General features: G+C 55.5%; 1 protein-coding gene and 1 long non-coding RNA gene across 7 annotated transcripts in view; one reads left to right on the plus strand and one right to left on the minus strand.

Annotated features, from left to right (window-relative positions):
* AGRN (agrin) overlaps positions 1 to 14,296 on the minus strand; it is a 39,321-nt gene that overhangs the window by 19,074 nt on the left and 5,951 nt on the right. The gene's annotated exons all lie outside the window — the stretch shown is intronic.
* Positions 465 to 11,590, plus strand: LOC109570418 (uncharacterized). Of its 5 annotated transcripts, none has more exons than XR_011560872.1 (4): positions 465 to 604; positions 3,276 to 3,369; positions 4,047 to 4,126; positions 4,490 to 11,590. It is a non-coding gene; the product is annotated as an uncharacterized lncRNA (long non-coding RNA). The 5 variants fall into 5 exon arrangements; XR_011560873.1 differs by having other exon boundaries at positions 524 to 604; positions 3,273 to 3,369; XR_011560871.1 differs by lacking the exon at positions 465 to 604 and having other exon boundaries at positions 2,304 to 3,369; positions 4,490 to 7,187; positions 9,717 to 11,590.

Raw genomic sequence — 14,296 nt, forward strand, 5'->3', positions numbered from 1 at the left:
CCCCACTCTTGAGGTGTGGGGCTTCTCACGGGGTGCCCTTGGGCCTCTTCCGTGCCACTCTCTCCATTCTTGGACCCCTGGGGCAGTTGACAGCCGCTCTATTCTCAAAGCTCAGCTCCAGTCACAGCCAGGGAGTGGGAAGCACCAGCCCCCTCCACAGCCCTTGAGGCTCATAATGGGTGTGCAGAATTCTCCTGGAGCAGAATCCCAAAATTGGACTCGGAGGGAGGCGGAGGAACAACCAAGGGCCAGCACCACCCCTGCTGTCCACACCGGTCAGGGCCTGGGCCAGAGGCTCTGGCAGCTCTCGGCCGGGCTCCAGCTGTGCTCAGTCTTCCCAGAGCCAGCCTCGGTAGTCCCACAGCCCCGGATCCTGCCGGCCCGGCAGCCTGGGAGAGGCTGGTCCGAGAGGGACTAGCGGCGATCGGCCCTTCGCCCAGGACTCAGCTAGGCGCGGGGCGGCGGGTCCCAGCTGCTCAGTCCCCAGCAGAGGCGGGAGCGGCGACGGCAGCGAGCGGGAGGAGCGAGCGCGCGTCCGGAGAGAAGAAAGAGCCGGCTGCCGAGGGCCGCGCCCGCTCCCCGCGCCCAGGCCGGGGCTGAGGCGGTGAGTGTGGGGCGAGGGGCGCCGCTGAGCGAGGGCGGGGAGCAGAGACAAAGGAAGACGCCTCCGGGGACCCCAGCGTCCGCGGGGAGTCGCGGCTTGCGCCGCAAGAAGGATGGGGCGGATGAGGACTGGAAGGCGGCGGCACAAAAGGGAACGCATGGGCTGGGAGTGCTGGGGGGCGGCTGTGGGGACCGGAGCTGGAAGGGAGCAGGGTCCGGGGAGGGCGCAGAGGTGGGGCGCTGAGGCTATGGAGGGTGCAGGGTCGGGCTGGGGAGCCGGGGGTCGGGGTGGGAGATGAAAGGGAGTGGAGGCTGGAGCTGGAGACACAGGTGTGGGGGTGGGGTGGGGGGGTTGCAGAGAGGGTGCGAGTAGGTGGGCGAGAGTGGGGCGGGACAGGGACGGGTTCCCTCCCGCTCCCAACCGGTTGGGCTGTCTTGTGCGTGTGAGTGACGGCGCGGCGGAGTGTCTGTCTGAGTCCCCGCAGCGGGGCTCGGCCTGCACCAAAGACCCGATTCTGGGCTGCAGGCTGCGTGTCACCGCGGGTGCGTGTCAATGTCTCTGCTTCTGCTGGCCCCACCCTGGTACTGTGGGGGTAGCATCTCCAAGTACATATACACAGGTGGGAATTGGGCTGGGTTCAATTCAGAGGGTGGGCCACCCCACCCTAGGAACTGACATCAGCACCTCAAATTATCCCCGCACTCCCAACTTGAGTCCGCAAGGAAAGAGGATCATGCAAATGAGTCCCATGTAAATAAGCGTTATGCAAATAGCCGGGGCTCCAAGCCCGGTCCCAGGCCCGGAGCGCCCCCCAGAGGCAGTCCAGGAAAGTCGGGACCGTGACGTCACAGCGGGCCAGGGCGCGCAGCCCACCTGGCACTCGCGTCCTCCCCACCACGTGTCCAGTCGCCTCACGATCACGTCCCTGGAGTTCTCCCACACACACCCCGCTCACTCCCTCCTCGTCAGGTGGGGTCTTCACACCCCCCAACCATCCTCGGCTGGGACAACCACCTGCCAGCTAGCTCTCAGTTCTGTCAGGTCCATCTCCTTGGACTCCTTTCCGTCCCACGGCCCGGCACACTGCTGCCAAACCCCAGCGGGGTCAGCCCACCCTGTCCGGGTCCCCCATCACCCACGGCAGAGAAGCCCTGGAACCTAGGGTTCTACTGAAACTTGCAGGAAAAGCCAATACACAAAGAGCGACAATGCACCCAGAGCAGCAATCAGTCAGGCTACTTGGAGACCCTGCTCTTGGCTGTCCTCACTCTCTCCTCAGAGGGGCCTCCCACCCTCTCACCTCACCCTGGCACTGCCCACACCACACTGATACTGGCGGTGCCCCAGACTGGGAGCACCCAGGGCAGGGTCTGACTTTTTATCTCCTCCAGGCAGGGCTTGGCCCAGAGCCCAGAACATGGTGTGGTGAGTTCAGGCAGTGACACATTTCCCGTTTACTTTTCACTGCAGCCCCCCTAGGACTGCAATCTGATCCCTTGATTTGGGGAGGGGTCCACAGTCAGTGCTACGAGTTAAACCATGGACTTGCCCACTGAACACATGCCTGTACAGGAGCCCTATTTGCTGCTGCCACTGCAGCTGTGGAGCATCATGGGTGGGCCATGGGAGGGAACCAGAATGTGGGAGGGGTAAGGCCTGGGATGGGGGGGCGGGAGCGGGGAAGCCTCCCCCAGGCAGAGATCCTGGAATCTGCCCGCAAATGGGCTGGCCTTAGATGCTCCCATGGTGGTGGTGCTGGGTGCCCTGTCGGGCTTGGCCTGGGGTAAAGGCAACCACATGCAGCCTGGTCCCTTTCAGCTCCAGTCTGAGCCCCTACAGGGGTTGGATGCCTTCAGAGAGACAAAGGGCCATTGAGGCCTCAGATCCAGTCGAGGGGGAGGGGGGCTCAGGCTACTCCGGCTATTTTGGGATCTCCAGACTCAAAGTCATTCAGCCTTGACCGGCCCACGCAGGCTAGGTCCCGGGAAGAGAGGATAAACCAAGCCAAGAATCAGACCCTCTCCAGGCTTAAACACAGCAACATGCTACTGCTCACGTGTACACACACACTCCATGTTCCAGGTCTCCCATATGCGGACATACGTACAACCACTCACTCAAGTCTGCACAGGCACTGTGCAGTCACACACACACCTGTGTGCATACACACTGCACACCTTCATGCAATGCAAAATTTGCCCCTCATCCACACAGCACACATCGGGTGTACCCCCACATACACGCGTGTGGTTGGGCCCCTCCAGACGCTTCCCTTGCCCTGCGAGGAAGACCGGGAACGAAGTCCACAGAGAATATGAAGTCCCACCTACTGGCCTCCCTCTGATCCCTTTCGCTCTGTAGGGGAGGGGCCGGCGCGCTCCAAAAGGATGGGGTGGGAGTGGGGTGGCACCGCCCTCCCGGCAGCAGACACACTCTACGCATGCGCACACACCTTTGCTGTGGGGACCTCCGCCAGTCTCCACTCCTGGGCCCTCGAGGGTACCCCGCTAGTGTGTAAAGTGTATCCAACAGTCGAGTGCCAGGCGGCCTCCAGCCACAGGTGTCTGGCCGCCCTGGCGGGGGAGGGGAAGAGGATGGGGCAGGGCGGCCCCCTCCCCCAGCCTCCTAGAGTCGGGTCTCAGGGCCATCCCCTCCCCCTCGGCCTCAGCAGACAATGGGCGTTTCACAGCGGGACGTCGCTGTTGGACTGGGGCCAACCGCTGGGAAGGAGGCGGCGTGCAGCCCGGCCCCGATCGCCCCCTCAGGTGAGGCTAAGGCCGGGAGGGGCCCACTTGAGTCCGCGGGCTGTATGCCCACCCACGAGCCCCGGGCAGGGCCCACACTGCTGGTTAGCCCGCGCTGTCGGGAGGTGGCATTAAGTGAGAGCTTGTGGAAGAATTGGGGCTGGGTCGCAGGGCAGCGGCCGCTGACCCCGGCACCCCTCCTCCTTCATTACTCAGCATTCATCCTGCCCGGCCCCGGCCAAACTCCTCCGGGGGTGGGCTCAGTGCAGGAGGCAGGTGCCGAGTCGGGTGAGCTCTTTGCCCCTGGAAGGTTACCCTGTAGCAGAGATTGCCCTAGATCGCAGCATCTACGTGGGGGATGACTGTACAGAGACCCGAAGGATGGGGTCGAGGGATTTGCACATCCAGGCAGAGCCAACTACAGAGGCCCAGTAAAAACAAGCTCAGGAGACTGCACGAGACCAGGAGAAGCCAGCCTGGTGAGGTCTCAGGGAAACAAGGGCCAAGGCCAGACCCGCAGGCCTGGGGAACCCAGGGCCGGGACGCCTGCCAAGACAGGCTTCAGCCACCAGGGGGCGCCAGCCGAACAGAGGAGGGGGTAGTAGACACCTGGAGAAAAGGTAGAGCCCACCAGGCTCCTCCATCCATGGGATTCTCCAGGCAAGGGTACTGGAATGGGTTGCCATTTCCTTCTCCAGGGGATCTTCCCGACCCAGGGATCGAACCCAGGACTGCCACATTGTAGGCAGATACGTCTGAGCCACCAGGGAAATCAAAGGTAGGGCAGCTGTCCCCAACCTTTTTGGTACCAGAGACCAGTTTTGTGGAAGACAGTTTTTCCACGAATTTGGAGTTGGGTGGGGAGAGGCTTGGGGATGATTCAGACGCATTACGTTCATTATGCCGCCACTGATCTCACAGGAGGCAAAGCTCAGCTGGTAATGCCAAAATGGGGAGCAGCTGTAAACACAGATGAAATTTCGCTTGTTCACCAGCACTCCGACCCCTCACCTCTTGCTGTGTGGTCTGAATCCTAACAGGCCACTGACCAGTAGCGGTCCATGGCCTCAGGGTTGGGGACCCCTGAGGTAGGGGATGGGGTGGAGCTAGCTGATCCATACCTTCTGTCCCTCCCCTCTAGGACAGCCCCAAATCCATCTCTTTCGGCCAGGTCCTGCCCATGTCTAGGAGGAAACAGAAAGCTGGAGGAGCCAGGGTGGCAACCAGGTGTGGTCAGTGCCGGTGAGTCAGGAGACCCTGTATTCCTGCTGAGGGCCATGGCCAGGCCAAGAGAGATGCACAGTCCAGCACAAAGGTCTGAGTTGGGGGGCGGTGCTTCTTGGAGGTATTGACCAGCTGGATGTCAAGATGAAGAGGAGTGGCAGACAGACACCTATTGGTGAAGGAGGAAACAGACAGACCAGGCTCCATCTTGAAAGCAGGACTCCATCTTGGGCTGGACTGTGGACTCTGAGCTATATGCCCAGTATCTATGGAAACGACACACCAACTGGAAAACCAGACCCCCCGGATGGAAGAGTCCCAGGGCTCGTTCCTAGACTCTCTGTTACCTAAAATACCCTAATTATCTGTGTAACCAAATAAAATCATAAATTCTATTATGCTTATTGGGGTATGCCACAGGGCTATTGATAATTGTCCACTGTTAACTACCTAGGCTTAAGGCATATGAATCAAGGGTTAACTTTGATTGTATCTTTCTTTTCCTTTGTTCAGACTAGTTTCAGGGAATTTGAGGAGGTGGGTTTGGGCACATACACTTAGGGTATATAGTGAAGTCGCTCAGTTGTGTCTGACTCTTTGCGACCCTATGGACTGTAGCCTACCAGGATCCTCCCTCCATGGGATTCTCCAGGCAAGAGTACTGGAGTGGGTTGCCATTTCCTTCTCCAGGGGATCTTCCCGACCCAGGGTATATAAGGTTTTCAGAAAAACTGGTCGGGGTCCTTGGCTAAGAGGAGACTCTGCCTTGGGCCCGCTGGTGTAATAAACTGCACTCCACTATCTGCATTGTCCTTCTGAGTGAGTTTGTTTCCCAGAACGTGTGGCTACAACATTTGGTGCGTTGGCCGGGAAACTCCTCACTTTGAGGAGACAAGTCCCATTTGGGACTACTCTGAGGCCTTGTGGCTCAAATCTTCTAGAGGGGGGAAGGCACCTCGCCCTTCTGGAAGGATTCTGCTTCTCAATGCCCGGACCTTTCATGTTAGCAGGTAGTGGATGGCAGCAGGGGAACTGAGTGCTCAGGTGAGGAGGAACCCACCCAGCAAGGTGGAAGAGGGGGCCTGATCACCGCCCTGGGAGGGACTAGAAGGGGCACAGACCCACAGGAGCCTGGAATAGGCAGGTGGCAACGATTGCTTGGTACACAGGTTGATGAGTGTGTTAGGGCTTAGGAAGGAAACTTGTGAAGGTCATTTAGGAGGTGGTGTCCATGCCATCTTGGGGAAAATTATTACCAAGCAATTGCCAGGGGATTTTTAGGAGAAGAAACTTGGTTTCTGTGTGCTCGTATTCTGCCCTCCCCAAGGAGATGTCCCATCTGCTATGAAATTCTTGACCCCCTCGGAATTCTCAGGATAGGAGGGGGATACATAAGTGAGTACGAATTGGCTTTTCCAGAGATGGCCTGGGACATGGGATATTTAACCCATCTGTATTTTCATCCGCACCTGATCAAGCCCACCGAGGCAGAATGGACTTTAAAAGTTAAGGGAGAAACAATCTTGGATCACGTGGTGGTCTGGTTTGGTTGTGCTGACCGGCAGGTGAAGACATGCCAATCCCCCTTCTCCCTCTGGGATCTGGCAGGTAAGGCTCTTCTCACCCCTATTAGGAAGGTGGCAGAATGGCAATTTAAGTGTCATTGAGTGGAAATATCAGAAGTACATAGGGTACTGAGAACTTCGTAGACAGAACGAAAGGAAAAGTAGAAGGTCCGAGAAGGTAAGCAAGATGAGGGGAAGTGAATCTAAGGCAACTGTATTGGAGTGCATGATTAAAAATTTAAAGAAGGGATTTGGAGGAGACTGGCCACCTCATGCAAAGAGTTCACTCACTGGAAAAGACTCTGATGCTGGGAGGGACTGGGGGCAGGAGGAGAAGGGGATGACAGAGGATGAGATGGCTGGATGGCATCACCAACTTGATGGAGGTGAGTTTGAGTGAACTCCAGGAGTTGGTGATGGACAGGGAGGCCTGGCATGCTGCAATTCATGGGGTCGCAAAGAGTTGGACACGACTGAGCAACTGAACTGAACTGAACGGGGTGAAGATGAAGCCTAACCGCCTCCACATACTCTGTGAGGTCGAATGGCCCCCTATGGGAGTAGGATGGCCACCAGAGAACACCATGAACTTAAAAATAGTGGAAGCCGTCTATACAGTAATCACAGGAGAGCCCGGACACCTGGATCAATATCCATATATTGACTCATGGCTAGGGTTAGCTCAAGACCCTCCTACTTGGACAAGGTTCTGTATCCAGAAGGGAAAGGGGAAAATATTAATGGCACAAAAATTGACTGATGATAAAAAAGGAAATTTTACAGGATTTGGACGGAAATGACCTGACCCCTCCCCCATACTGGATAATGACACGCCTGCCTCCCAGTGCTCCACCAGGACCGGAGGCCACCTTACTGCCCCATCCAGGGCCAGGTGAAGTTCCTGCAGCAGCCACTGCTCTTCCACCAGCTCTCCCGGAGTTCGTAGAGCTGCCGTTTCGGCAGGCTCCAATCCCAGCAATGGAGACCTCTGGTCAATGTCCCCAGAATTCCACCTCAGCTGGACCTCCTAGATTGTATCCACCTCTCCCGGTGAGTACTGATGGGAAGGGGGAACAAAACACAGCAATTAGACAGAGGCTGAGCTCCACCAAGGAACAGGGGGAAGAACCCCACTACAGATGCCCCTTAGAAAGCTACAACAGCCTCCAGTTCAGGACACATGGGGCACTACCATCAGCCCCTGTAGCCTATTATTACTAGCCATTTTCCTCTACGAATATATTAAACTGGCAGAGACACGCTCCACCGTACTCCGGGGAGCACAAGCCGTGATTAGGCTATTAGAGACTATTTTTCGAACCCACCGCCCTACATAGGATGACATAATCCAACTACTAGTCTCCCTTTTCAGCACTGAGGAAAGACACAGGATCCTAACTGAGGCCAGAAAATGGTTAAGAAAAATAGCACCTGCTGCTGCTGCTACTGCTGCTAAGTCGCTTCAGTCGTGTCCAACTCTGTGCGACCCCAGAGACGGCAGCTCACCAGGCTCCCCCGTCCCTGGGATTCTGCAGGCAAGAACACTGGAGTGGGTTGCCATTTCCTTCTCCAATGCATGAAAGTGAAAAGTGAAAGTGAAGTCGCTCAGTCGTGTCCGACTCTTAGCGACCCCATGGACTGTAGCCCACCAGGCTCCTCCGTCCATGGGATTTTCCAGGCAAGAGTACTGGAGTGGGGTGCCATTGCCTTCTCCGAAATGGCACCTGAGGATACCGCAAACCCGCAGCGGTGGGCAGAACTAGCCACCCCGGATGAGAGGCCCAATTGGGACTGTAACACAGAGGAAGGGAGGGGCCACCTGGAGAGTTATCGGGTGGCTATTTTACAAGGTCTCAAGAGGGGGGCCCGAAAAGCTATAAGTATCACAAAACCCTCTGAAGTGATTCAAAGGGAAAGCGAATCACCCTGAGTTCTGCGAAAGACTATGCGAGGCCTATAGACTTTATACGCCAATAGACCCAGCCAGAGGCTGCTGGGTCTCAGATGGTGATAAATGCAGCCTTGTGTCTCTAGCCTACCCTGAAAATGTCAGATGGGGGGACACCAAGTGACTCATGAGTTTTTATACATCCCTGAATGCCCAGTACCTTTGTTAGGAAGAGACTTGCTGTCTAAATTGGGGGAACAAGTCACTGTCTCCCCAAGAAAGACCCACTGTTCGAGTGGGCTTAACCACCTATTTACTCTTCCTCTCAGTAACCCCTCAAGATGAAGGGAGATTGCACGATCTCCCAGAAGGGAAACCGGACAGGCTCAATGGTCAAGAGAGAGAGTTAACTCAACAATTCCCTGAGGTCTGGGCAGAAGACAACCCCCCCAGGCTTGCAAAACAAGTCCCAGTGGTAATAAAACTCAAACCCAGTACAGTTACATCAGCACCTGCCTTGGGCCTGCCAGACCTTGCTAAGCCATTTACTCTTTACATGACTGAAAAGGACAAGGTGGCTATAGGAGTGTTGTCCCAGACTATGGGGACATGGGACAGACCTGTGACTTACCTCTAATCAGCTGGACAGTGTTGCTACTGGGTGGCTGGGATGCTTACAGGCAGTTGCCTTACTGGTCCAGGATGCAACCAAGCTGACTTTGGGCCAAGATTTGTTTGTAAAAGTCCCACATGAGGTCAACACTCTCCTGCAAGGGGACCTCCATAAATGGCTGTCAACATCCCAGATTACTCAGTACCAGGGACTGTTATGTGAGAATCCCCATGTTACTACTGAGCCTTGTCAGGCCCTGAATCTGGCCACTCTCCTTCCTGTGGGAGAAGGTGGGCCCTCACATGATCGCAAGGAAATATGCCAGCAGACCTGACTTGAGAGACCAGCCAATCCCGGACCCAGATTCGGTCGTGTACACCAATAGCACCAGCCTGGTGAAACAAGGACAATGACTGTCAGGATATGCAGTGGTCATAGAAGAAACCATTGTTGAGGCTCCCTCTCTGCCACCACACTGCTCCATTCAACAGGCTGAACTATATGCTCTAATCCAGGCCCTCCAGCTGTCAAAAGGTAAGAAGACAAACCTTGACACAGACTCCAGGTATGCTTTTGCCACACTACAGGGCTCTGTATAAGGAGAGAGGCCTTTGACAGCTAGTGAAAAAGATAAAAAATAAGGAAGAAATTAAGACCCTATTAGATGCTGCCTGGGAACCAGAAAGGATTGCAGTCATACACTGCTGAGAACGTCAAAAAGAGGATACTCCCCGGGCTCAGGGAACAGACTGGCAGATAAGACCGCTAAACAAGCAGCCAAGGGCTTGGGGGTGACAAGTGAAGCCCCTGTTAAAGCTTTCATATTGGCGGAGCTACCTGAGCTAACACTAGACTCTCCAAAATACACTGAAGCTCAAAACCAACTAGCCAAAGCAGAAGGGGCCATCAAGACTGAAAAGGGATAGTGGGAATTGCCAAGTGGCAAATTATGGGTACCGGAGGAGCTGGCACCCACTCTGGTAAGCCAAACACACCAAGCGACCCATCTATGCCATGATAAACTGGAAGAGATAATTTGAAACTATTTCTTTGTTCCCCTCCTCTCTTCCCCATGCAGGACAAAATCTCAGAACTGCACTGCCTGCTTACAGGCCAATGCTGCCTGTTGGCACAGACAGAAACCTGCAGGGATTCAGGTAAAAGGCACGCTGCCCTTTGAACACCTGGAAGTGGACTTCCCTGAAATGAAACCTCACGGACACTACCATTACCTGCTGGTCACAGTATGTACGTTCTCAGGATGGGTAGAAGCTTTTCCTACCCTCACTGAAAGAGCATCAAAAGTAGCCCGGTGCCTGCTTAGGGAGATAGTTCCCAGATTTGGATTTCCTACCAGCATTGGATCGGACAATGGCCCGGCTTTTGTAGCTGTTTTAGTATAACCAAGTAAGCAAAACTTTAAACATCAAGTGGAAATTACATACAGCATATAGGCCCCAGAGTTCTGGGATGGTGGAAGGAACCAGCCGGACACTTAGAGACACTCTCCAAGTGGATCTTGGAGACTGACGGTTCCTGGGTGGACTTGTTTCTGACGGGTCTGCTCAGACTCAGGATGACCCCACAGTCCCATGAATCGTCTCTGTACAAAATTGTGTATGGGAGGCCCCCTCCCATAATAAAACAGGTGTCAACAAATTTGCCTCAGGTAAGGGGAGATGAGATTTCACAGCAGATGGAACAACTGGGTAAGGTAATAAATCAGGTAACTAAGTTTGTACAAGAAAAGGTGCCGTTCCCCCTTGGGGAACAGATTCACGAATTTGTGCCCAGGGATCGGGTGTGGTCAAGGACTGGAAACACGACTCCTTGGCCCCACATTGGAAGGGTCCATATGCTGTTGTTCTAACCAGCCCTACTGCAGTTAAAGTTGCAGGTGTCACTCCCTGGATCCTCCACATGAGGCTGAAGAGAGCATACCATGCAGACCCGGAGGACGCCGAGTGGACTGCGCAGAGGGGACCCCTCTGATCCCCATGAAACCAAGATCATCTTAAAGAAGAAACAGAGATGAAGCTCTACAATCAACTGCTGCTACAAGGACTTGCTGCTATCATCTTGAGATTGACCACAGTTTCAGTACAAAGAGGGACCTGTGCTATAATTAAAGTTGAATGTTGTGTGTATATTCCTGATTTATCTGGCTATAGATCAGCTACCCTAGATGACATGAAAGGTCAGGTAAAAGTTATGTCTGATACATCTTCCTTTTTGGACTTCGGTCCTATGTTGGGTGAAGGGTGATTGGTGGAAAACTATATTTACCATTGTTATAGTTGCCTTCATAGTTCTGCTTTGTGGACCCTTTATTTTACAATGTATTATGAACTCTGTAACCCAAAGGTTGATGTCGTTCTCCCAAATTGGAGGTCGGAGAGTCAGGGTGCAATAAATCCCTATGAATGATGCTCATACTATGAGTTAAGAGCATGAAGAGGAGGGATGAAGGAGGAAACAGACAGACCAGGCTCCATCTTGAAAGCAGGACTCCATCTTGGGCCGGACTGTGGACTTTGAGCTATATGCCCAGTATCTATGGAAACGACACACCAACTGGAAAACCAGACCCCTCCGGATGGAAGAGCCCCAGGGCTCGTTCCTAGACTCTCTGTTACCTAAAGAATACCCTAATTATCTGTGTAACCGCATAGAATCATAAATTCTATTATGCTTATTGGGGTATGATCACAGGCCTATTAATAATGGTCCACTGTTAACTACCTAGGCTTAAGGCATATGAATCACAGGTTAACTTTGACTGTATCTTTCTTTTCCTCTGTTCAGACTAGTTTCAGGGAATTTGGGGAGGTGGGTTTGGGCACGTACACTTAGGGTATATAAGGTTTTCAGAAAAACTGGTCGGGGTCCTTGGCTAAGAGGAGACTCTGCCTTGGGCCCGCCGGTGTAATAAACTGCACTCCGTTATTTGCATTGTGCTTCTGAGTGAGTGTGTTTCCCAGAACGCATGGCTACAACATTGGAACCAAGAGAAGCTGGGAACAAAGGGACAGAAAGACCGACCAGACAGGAGAGAGCCGCGTGGGTAGCTGCAGCAGCCCTTCTAGTGGTCCTGTGAGGGCCTGCTGCTAGGTCCTGCGTGGACGGGTGGGTGAGGAAGGAACTGATGGCTGGATTCACGAGTGGACTCTAGCAAGCTTCACTTCCCCCCCTCTAGGAACAGGGGTGGACATACATCCTTTCCCCACTTGTGGGTCAGGACAGGCCATAATCTGGCCCAGATGTTGTGCCTTTATTTCTCCCCAATGTACATAGAAATCATGTACCTGTTGCCAGAGGGACAGGTGCCTCAGGGAGCCACAACAGGTTGCCTGCTTCTGGGCCTGGTATGCAGAGGGGGCAGTGCAGAGGAAGTTGCTAAGAGGAGAGGTAGGGAGCTTCAGGCCCACCTCACATCAAAGGCAGACCCACCTCTCCTGACCTGCCCTGCTCCCTAACTTAGCCAGACACAGGGTCCAGCAGGCGTGAGGGGACAGGGAACCCAAGTGATCCCAGGGACTCTTCCTGTTCAATGCAGCCCTTCCATCTCTGGCATTGAGAAACCCAGCGGCAGAGCCCACAGGAGCAGGGGCCCAGCTCTCTGCCGGGGATGGGGTGGTGGGAGGGGAGCACAGCTGGACACTGGGGCAGCAGGCAGGAGACGGCACCCACAGAGGGCCCACAGCCCTGTTCCCAGAACTCTGGGACACAAGCCAAGGTTGCCGGCTACCATCCCATTGGCAGAGCATCTGCAGGGTCCCCTCCCCAGGCTGAGTCCTGCGATACAAGGGTGGCAGGAACCACAGGCCACCAGCTGGAGTTTCAACCAGAACTGTTGTGTGGTGGTTGGTACACCTGAGGTTGCAGGCACACGTGCATACAAATGTACACACACACACATGTGCAGGCCACACAGCTGGAAACAGCCGGCTGCCTGTGAGGAAAGAGAGCTTGCCCCTCCCATGCCTCAGTGGGAGGGGAGGTGGGAGGGACCATCTTCCCCTTCCCAGGTCCAGCTGTAAGCAGCCCCTAGCAGGGGGCCTTCCTCAGAGGAAGTTCTCAGGATCTGCTCTGGAGGGAGAGGCCCCTTTGAGGGGAGCTTCCCTCCCCATTGGAAGCTCCACCAGAGGCCAGGTCACCCCTCCCCGGTTCCCAGCCACAGCCTAGAATAGGGCCCAGATCCCTCCTGAGCCCCCTGTAGCCTATGGGGACACAGTACTCTCTGATGAGCTGGGTCAATCTCATCAGGGTAGCTGTCACTAACTCTCATTTCTGAGATCCCTTTTTCTCTTTGTGAGAGGTGGGCGCTTCCTGGGACTCTGGAGTGTTAAGTGCTATTGGGGCTACTTCAGGGATTGTGCCTGCAGCCCCCAGCTTGCTGGGCTGGGCCTCAGGGGCCTGTGTGGGGAGCCACAGTTCCCCTATCCCAATGCTGAGGGGGTTGCTGGGGCCAGCAGAGCAGTTCAGGCCTCTGGGCTGGGAGGGAGGGCAGCTGGCCTGGGCCTTCTGGTGAAGGCAAAGGACTTGGGGGGCAGGGGCAGGAGAGAGGTCAATTTCAGCAGCTGTCTTCCACCCCACTGTGGTGATGGGGTGGGGGCAGGCTTTGATTCTCAGGGGATTGGGGGATTAACCCTTTAAGAAGGAAGCAAAACAGGCTGGAGGAGGCTGTGCAGGGCAAGCAACAGTTGGCTAGATCTACAACCCTGAAGTCTGGGCTCACGCCCCTGCTAACCTTACCTGGGGCAGCCCCATCCCACCCTCTGCACTCTCCCTACCTCAGTCTGAAAGGATTGGTGGGGCAGGGGGCTAGAGCCCCAGATCCAGACCAGCTAGCCCTGACCAGGCGATCCAGTTCTTCCCAGCACCCCAGAGAGGCTGCGAGCACCTCCATGGCTCTGCCTTCCTTCCACAGGCAGGCCCCACTGGAATCTACTCTGTCCAGAGCCCTGCGGAAGGCAGGTACAGACAGCAGGGGAGAGGACAGTTTCAAAACAACTTTTTTTTTTTTCCATTTCCAATCTGCTGGGGAGTATGGAGGCGGGGGCTCTTCTCTGGGTGGGGAGCAGGGTGATGGGGTGGGGTCTGGAAAAAGTCAGGAGCTGTTTCCACCAGCTCAGGCCTGCGGGAAAGGAGCGCACTGCCTTGAAGTGATGGATCCAATGCCCTTTGATTTCAGCAGCAACCCCCTCCCCACCCCCCACCACGCCCCAAGCTCCTGGGGCCGCCCCAGTGAGGGTATCAGCCAGCCCGCTGTGGTCCCACAAGCCCATGCTCTCGGAGACTTCCTACCGGGGACCCTAGGTGAGAGAGGACAGTGCAGGAGCAGGCCACGCTCCACCTGAGCAGATGCCCCGCCCCCAGTGGCTGGAAGGAAGGAGAAAGCCCAGGCGCGCAGCCTCCAGCCTGGGCCTGCCCCAGCTCCAAGGACCTGCCTGGGGGAGGGGCTGAGGACGGCACTGGGGCGGGTCTGGAGGGGGTGGGGTGAGAACTTACGTCTGGAAGAGGGAAACAGGGACAGGAAGAAGCCACCTCCCCCCTCGGCAGGGAGGAATGTGGGGGAGTAGGGCGGGCTCAGGACTTGGGGGTACAGAAGCTAAATGCCAGACAGCAGAGGGAGCCAGCTCTAGCCCTGAGGAAGCC

Source organism: Bos indicus, chromosome 16 (assembly GCF_029378745.1).
Source record: "Bos indicus isolate NIAB-ARS_2022 breed Sahiwal x Tharparkar chromosome 16, NIAB-ARS_B.indTharparkar_mat_pri_1.0, whole genome shotgun sequence".
Taxonomy (NCBI): Eukaryota; Metazoa; Chordata; class Mammalia; order Artiodactyla; family Bovidae; genus Bos; species Bos indicus.